General features: G+C 45.6%; 1 protein-coding gene across 3 annotated transcripts in view; it reads left to right on the top strand.

Moving 5' to 3' along the window:
• ptprga (protein tyrosine phosphatase receptor type Ga) overlaps window positions 1-7,500 on the top strand; it is a 235,713-nt gene that overhangs the window by 201,977 nt on the left and 26,236 nt on the right. The gene's annotated exons all lie outside the window — the stretch shown is intronic.

Below are 7,500 nucleotides of genomic sequence, written 5' to 3'. Positions count from 1 at the left end.
GGGAGCTAGTCGGTCGGCCGTTTGTGTCAGAGAGACCGCCCTGGCCAATTGTACACCTGCACACCTCCGCTGTAGTTACAGTGGGAGATTCTCTGAGATGTGCGGGTTGCTCTGTGAAATGAGATCGGCTAGTGCTGAGAGGTAGCACTTCAGTCACCTTCTCTAAGGTTATCTCATTTACCCTGCTATTGTTTTACTGCACAGCTGTCTGTTTATTTCACTTCACTTTCCTTTGTTTATGTGTTTCAAAGCTATTATCTCTCTCTCTCTCTCTCTCTCTTACTCTTTTAGTCAGGCAGATAGATAGACAGCTGTGAGTGTGGGCCATGTTGTTGTTTGTTGTGTGGTAACAGACTCCCTTCTGCAGGGTGCGCGGCGCTGCACATAGCACAGTTTAGTAAACAGCGCTGGCCTTGGTGATCTCCTGCGCCTGTGCCCTGTGCCCCTCCTCAGGTTCCTGGGGCCCTGGGGGCCCGCAGAGCCATCTGCTCCCCTTCACCGAGCTGGGCTGTGCAGCAGGGCAGCTGCCTCTGTGTTGGAGAGAGTGGAGGAGAGGAGAGGAGCGGAGAGCCAGGAGGGGAGGAAAGAGTGGAGGAGAGGAGAGGAGGAGATGAGAGGAGAAGAGGAGAGAGGAGGAGAGGAGAGGAGAGGAGAGGAGAAGAGAAGATGAGAGAGGAGGAGAGGAGAGAAAGAGAAAAGAGGAGGAGAGAGGAGCCAGAAGGGGAGGAGAGAGTGGAGGAGAGAGGAGGAGAGGAGAGGCGAGGAGAGCCAGGATAGGAGATGGAAAAAATAGAACAAGATAGTTTTGGGATATTCAAGAGAGGTTTAAAGGCTCATATATTCAGTTTAAATGTAATTAATCAATTCTCTTACAGAGTTATGGGTCTTATATTTTTACATGGGTTTTATATGCTTAATGTAGGCTTTTAAACAGTTAATTTTAATTATTGTGATGCTCATATTCTGTAAGTCACTTGGTACAAAAGCATCTGCAAAATACTGTAACTATGACTATAACTTTAACTATAAGAGAGGAGAGAGGAAAGAGAAGAGATGTGGAAGGAGGAGAGAAGAGGAGGAGAGGAGGAGAGGTGAGGAGAGAGGAGGGGAGAGGAGGTGAGGAGAGAGGAGAGGTGAGGAGAGAGGACAGGAGAGAGGAGAGGAGAGGAGAGGAGAGGAGACACATTAGGAGTAGTGTTGGGGTGATGGGGAAGGTAAGACCTCAGTAAGGAAGCTGACCGAGGTTGATGGAGGGGAAGGAGAGCAGACGATGTGTGCTAGTGTCGTTTAGCCTCAGCCAGAGAGTCCTCAGCCTGGAGCATGCTGAAGCAGCCCTCATGCTGAAGCAGCCCTCATGCTGAAGCCTTCCCAGAGCTCACGCGTCTGTCGGAGCGCTGTAACACACGCTCATGAGTCAGCCGTAATCTAGGATGCAGAACCACTCTCTCTTTCTCCCTTTACTTTCTCTCTTACTCACTTCCCCTTACCACTCTCCCTCCATATCACTTTCTTTCATTTATACACATGCACACACACACACACACTCTCCTTCTCCCTCTCAAACACACACACACACACACACACACACACAGTCTTTCTCCCTCTCACACTCCCTCTGTACCACACTCTCTCATTCACTCACATACACACACCCAGAAAGAAAACATACGCAGAGCTACACAAGATTACTTTCTGATAAGCACTGTTATTCTAGCAGTGGTGATTTGGAGTCCGTCTTCAATGAAAAGGCAATTATAGCTGTTGGTTTTATTGCAATTTAGCCCATTGCACAGTACATTTATTTTAATTCTGCCAGTATAATCAAACCACAGGCCGCTGTTTAGAGATAAATCAGAAGATCTCATACTGAGCTATATAATAATAATAATAATAATAATGTCATTAGTGGAGGTTTCTCTATCGGCGAAATTCGCCGTTTTGAATCCAAAATGACTGACTTACGTGGTTTGTGCAGAACCAATGAGAAAATATTTAGGGGGGGGGGGTCAACGTGAGCTGAGTTTACTATTGTGCAGACGCAAACACGTCTTGGTGTTGCCAGAGCGCCATTAAAAATTTCAGCAACGAATGTTAGGCTATGTGCGTTTACTAAACATCAGTGGAAGCTTGTTGCTGCAGAGGCAACGTGAACAGAACGATCGCGCAGGTATAGCCTCCTTTTGTGAGCGCAGATAGGCCTAGATGCATCTGAAATGTCAGCTGGAATGTGAGCACGGCGAGGAGAGGTGCCTAGAGATGTCACAGGTGGGCTAGTTGAAACTTTCAACTTCTGTTAGCAAAAGACTTTGAGATTAGTGTAGCAACGTAGCATTGGCGGTTTTGTTTTAATGTTGTTAAAGTTAGCGATAGGAGACAGAAATATAGACACAACGAGTTAATTTGATGAATAGGTTACGTGCTGTACTTGGTCTAGATCGGCAAAAGGTGAAGCAAATACACAGACCTTATCAGTATAGCAAAGGCTAATGTGAATAACCTAAAGAATTAAATGTCTCCTAAACTGGGCTGTGCAAAACGTTTAACTCTTTAATTATTCACATTTAACTCTTTAATTATTCACATTAGCCTTTGCTATACTGATCTTTGCTATACTGATCTTGCTCAGAGACAAAATCAGTGTTGATTGACATGTCTTTAAGAAACGTTCAGTGACCTGATCTGAAGTAGGCTGTGCCTATAGGGTAGGCTACAGTTTAACATGTAGTGTGAACACTATTCACACAACACAACTTTGGTTGTTAAACAAACTAACTAGCACAATTCCACAATCTGTAAGTAACCTAGGCTGCAGGATAACACTTGTTATGAAACAGTGTGCCCTCCACAACACACCCACCCCCTCTCCCCCAACATTATAAATCAATTGCACCATATTGATATGTAGCATAGTAATGTTATACACCATTTGAAAGCTTGGACACTTGGGAATCCATATATGACAACCTTTTTCATGTACAATCTGTATAGTGCTTTACATTATCAGATTAATCTTACTATGTCTCAATTTAATTGTATCAAATTGCCCTCCTCCCCCTCCGGTGCTTCCCTACCTTCTAGCTGCAGTGTGTATCCTTATCAATAAGATAGATTCAGCAAATTGGGTATTGAAATAGTCACAGGAATCCATATTTTTATCCATTGTTTTATCCAATATTTGTTGTGCAGATGTATAATCCATCTTATTCACAGCCATTGAACCAACAAAGAAAATGCAAAGACATTTCGGTAATTATTCCATAGTGTAGTCATTCCATCAGAACCTCTGACAAACAATCCAAATAGTCCAGAAATCACACAGTAAGGCTTTTATTGTCAGTATGCATTTTGGGTAACCAAAAGTGCTATGGGGAGTTTCCATTGGGCATTTTACAAAACGCATGAGCATACCTAGCAAATAATGGTCTAAATGACTCATTTTTCATTTTATTTTGATCTACTTTTGCACACGGCTTCACAAGACCTGGTCTAGACACAAAAATGCCCATTCCATAGGAAGTTAAAACATTTCAAATCGATTTTACAAATTAGTCTAGTCTACCCTATTTTATATAATGTTAGTCTGAAATAGTGTGTGTCTCAAGCAAGTTACACCTTTATTCTAATACTACGCCTACTATGTCTTCATGTCCAATAGGCCTGAAATCTTCAGAAATGTCTGAACTTCATGCACAGAGAAAAAAGAAAGAAAGAAAACTCATGTAGATTGCTTAGGAGGAGAGGAGGGCCATGCTGAAGCATGCTGCCAAACAGTGCAACGGGCCCCTCACACAGAAATAGGAGAAGAAGACACTTTTTTTATATTCACTTATTTTTTATCATACATATGATATTTTTGGCCACAACAATTTTTTTAGTGATTTTATAGTTTGTTTTCTTTGTAAATCTCTGGTTTTCATACTCCGTGGAAGCTATGCACTATTGTCACTTCGTGTGCCCTTCTCACCTTTTTCACCCCTGACCAGTTTGCATGCCTGTAGACTAGCGTGATCCAGTCATTTAAAGAGCTTCAAGGATTAGATACAGAATCTCCATCTCCATGCATACTCCTACATACAGTGCTTAAATAAAAAGCAGTCTATGTGTGCCTTACTCTTTAATTAGCTTATGTGTGCTTACAGTTTGGATTACACTTCTGTGCGGCCAATCAAAGCTTGCTCACTGTGGAGCACTTCAAACACATTTCCCCCCTTTTTCTCTTAAATGTCAACTGCAGTTCAAAAGAGCTTCTGTCCTCCGCAGCCAAGATCAGCAACCCACACCCCCCACCCCCCCTCTGGCTCTCTGAAAGGTCAGTGGTGTGGCATGCCAATTAGCCTCTTCTCACCTCAGCTGGGGCCCTCCACCACCACGCTGCAGTTCCACCTGTGACCACCAGGGGAGCCAGTGAGACGGAGTCCTGGAGAGGGGGCTCTGCGCTCTGCTGTAAGGGAAGCGGCGGGGTGGGGGGGGCACGCGGCGCTAATGCTAGTAGCAGACTGGAGCAGATTAGCCTCTTCATACAGTAAGAGCAGTGTTTGAGCTTAAGCCGGCGCATATGTTCACAGGGCGCTGAGCCGACCTCCACTCCGTGCTGCAAATCAGATAGGGCAGCCCTGCTGAGCTGCAGAGCCTGTTAGCAATCTCATTAGCTGCATTTAGGAGGCTGCACAGCGCTGAATGGCTAGTTTGGGCATTTGGGAGCTAGTGTGGGTGGGGGTGTGTGTGGTGTCTGTGGGTGGGTGTGTGGGTGGTGGGTGGGTGGGGGTGTGAATGAGCGTGGATGGGTGGCTGTTTGGACATCACAAAGAGACTCAGGCCCCATCGTAATGTCACAATGACTATACGTCAGTGACTAAGCTTCAGTAGCTTAATAACTTGAAAAACCTGGCTGGCTGTTGTCTTCCCTGCCTGTTAGAAGGCAGTGCAGTGACAGGTTGACTGCACTGCAAAAAGACACACACACACACACGCACAAACAAACGCGTGCGCACTCTTCCCCAGCAGCCCAAGGGAGGTAGCAGTCAACACTCACTCCCTCTCCCCCCACCCACATCTTCTGCTTTTTCCTCTGTCACTCATGTGGGTAAACAAAGTAAGAAAAGAGAGACACTCTTCCTGCCTCCTGCATGAAGGACAGTATTTGGGAGGTGGTTCAACCTGCCGCCCGCTCATCACTCACTCAAGCACACACACAGACACTTCACTAAGGTCACAGCGAGTCAGTGGTGTGTCAGGGTGCTGTCGTGTGTGTCGCGGGCCGTGACGCGGCGAGAGGATGACGGGCTGCCCTGCCTCCCGCCCTGCTTCCCTCGTGTCTCTCGCTCATCTCTGCTCCTCAGCACACGCACATACACACACACACACATATGCACACACACACACACACACACGCGCATACACACACACACACATATGCACACACACACACACACACACGCACATACACACACACACACATATGCACACACACACACACACACACGCACATACACACACACACACATATGCACACACACACACACACACACGCACATACACACACACACACATATGCACACACACACACACACACACACACATATGCACACACACACACATATACACACACATATACACACACACACACATATGCATACACACACACACGCACACACGCACATACACACACACACACACACACACACACACGCGCATACACACACACGCGCATACACACACACGCGCATACACACACACACACATACACACACACACATATATGCACACACACACACACACACACACATATGCACACACACACACACACACACACACGCGCATACACACACGCACATACACACACACACACACATATGCACACACACACACACACACACACACACACATATACACACACACATATACACACACACACACATATGCATACACACACACACGCACACACGTGCATACACACACACACATATGCACACACACACACACGCGCATACGCACACACGCGCATACACATATGCACACGCACACACACACACATATGCACACACACACACACACACGCGCGCATACACACACACACATATGCACACGCACACACACACACACGCACATACACACACACACACACATATGCACACACATGCACATACATACACATGCACACACGCACACACACGCATACACGCACACACACGCACACACGCACACACACATATGCACACGCACACACACACACGTACACACACACACACACACACACGCGCACGGCACCAGTGAGACACGATGCTGACATACCACCGCTTTCCACCTTTCAGTGATTTGATGGGGGGGGGGAGTGGAGCTGGTGAAAACTGAAGAAAGCAAGATGGTGTGGGTATCTCTGGGAGTGGGAACCCCGCGCAGCTTACATACACACGTGCACACATATGTCCATACACACAGTACATACACACATACAGGACCATACATACATACATGCACGCACATAAACATACATACAAACTTAATCACATATGCACATACATGAATACATGTGTACATACATGCACATGCACATCATATATCACATGCAGTATGTGGGTTCATCAGTTTACATACTTGATGATGAATGATTAGGAGCAACAGACCCTGGTGGAGGTTATTACAAAGAGCCAACAGATGGCTGCCTTGCTTAAATACATCTCAGGAAATAACGCAGACAAGTGGCCTGATGCAGCAAGCTGCAAATGAGTTGCAAATGTGAGAAAAGGCTTAGAAGGTTTGGTGGAGCCCTGGGCTGTAGCCCCTGAGAGGCACACATTAGCACATTAGCACAGAGCAATGCCAGCTCAAGCAGTCCATCCATGAGGCAAAAGCAGTAGCGTGTGAAGGTTAAAGGGTCCTATTATGATGATCAGAAACACAGTGCATAGCGTATTCTTATCACGACGCAAAGTTTATTTATTCCTATCTTACTCTCTGATTTTTCGCCATGCGATTCTCTTTTATTAAACAATGCGCCCAGGGGTGTGCCAATTAACGACCTAAGGTGTGGTCTAGCGCATTATCTGAAAATCACTATCTTACGCCATCTAAAAAACATTACGCCACCGACCAAGAAAAACCTGGTCTATAGCGAAAGGCGCATATGAAGCACAGCTGAAGACGCAGGAGATGTAAGCAGCAACTCCTTTGCAGGATAAATGTCCTTAAGTTTTTTATTCAGTCATTCGAACATTATTCGGGTAAGTGTTTAGCTTTTTGCAGACTATGTTTTCGATGGTAACCCATTGTCAGTCAATAGTGAAAGTTATTAAATGTGTATAGCTGTTTTGTCGTTGACTATGACACCACAGTGAAGTTAGTTTCACTTTGCCTATGAGTTCAAATAATATACGTGTGCAGATGCATGTAGCCTATACTCGGCTAGTAACAAACAGGTTTTAGTTAAACATTGTTTAGTGGAAGTGGACTGTTCCATACGTTCTTGTGTGCAAGCAGATTCCTTCAAATGTGCCGCTGACT

This window comes from Alosa pseudoharengus, unplaced genomic scaffold, assembly GCF_046254945.1.
Source record: "Alosa pseudoharengus isolate Yale_2024_CS ecotype anadromous, Long Island Sound unplaced genomic scaffold, YU_APseudo_1.1 YU_APseudo_1.1_scf_5, whole genome shotgun sequence".
Taxonomy (NCBI): domain Eukaryota; kingdom Metazoa; phylum Chordata; class Actinopteri; order Clupeiformes; family Clupeidae; genus Alosa; species Alosa pseudoharengus.
Note: the sequence above shows the minus strand (reverse complement) of the source record. Positions and strands in the feature narration are given on the sequence as shown.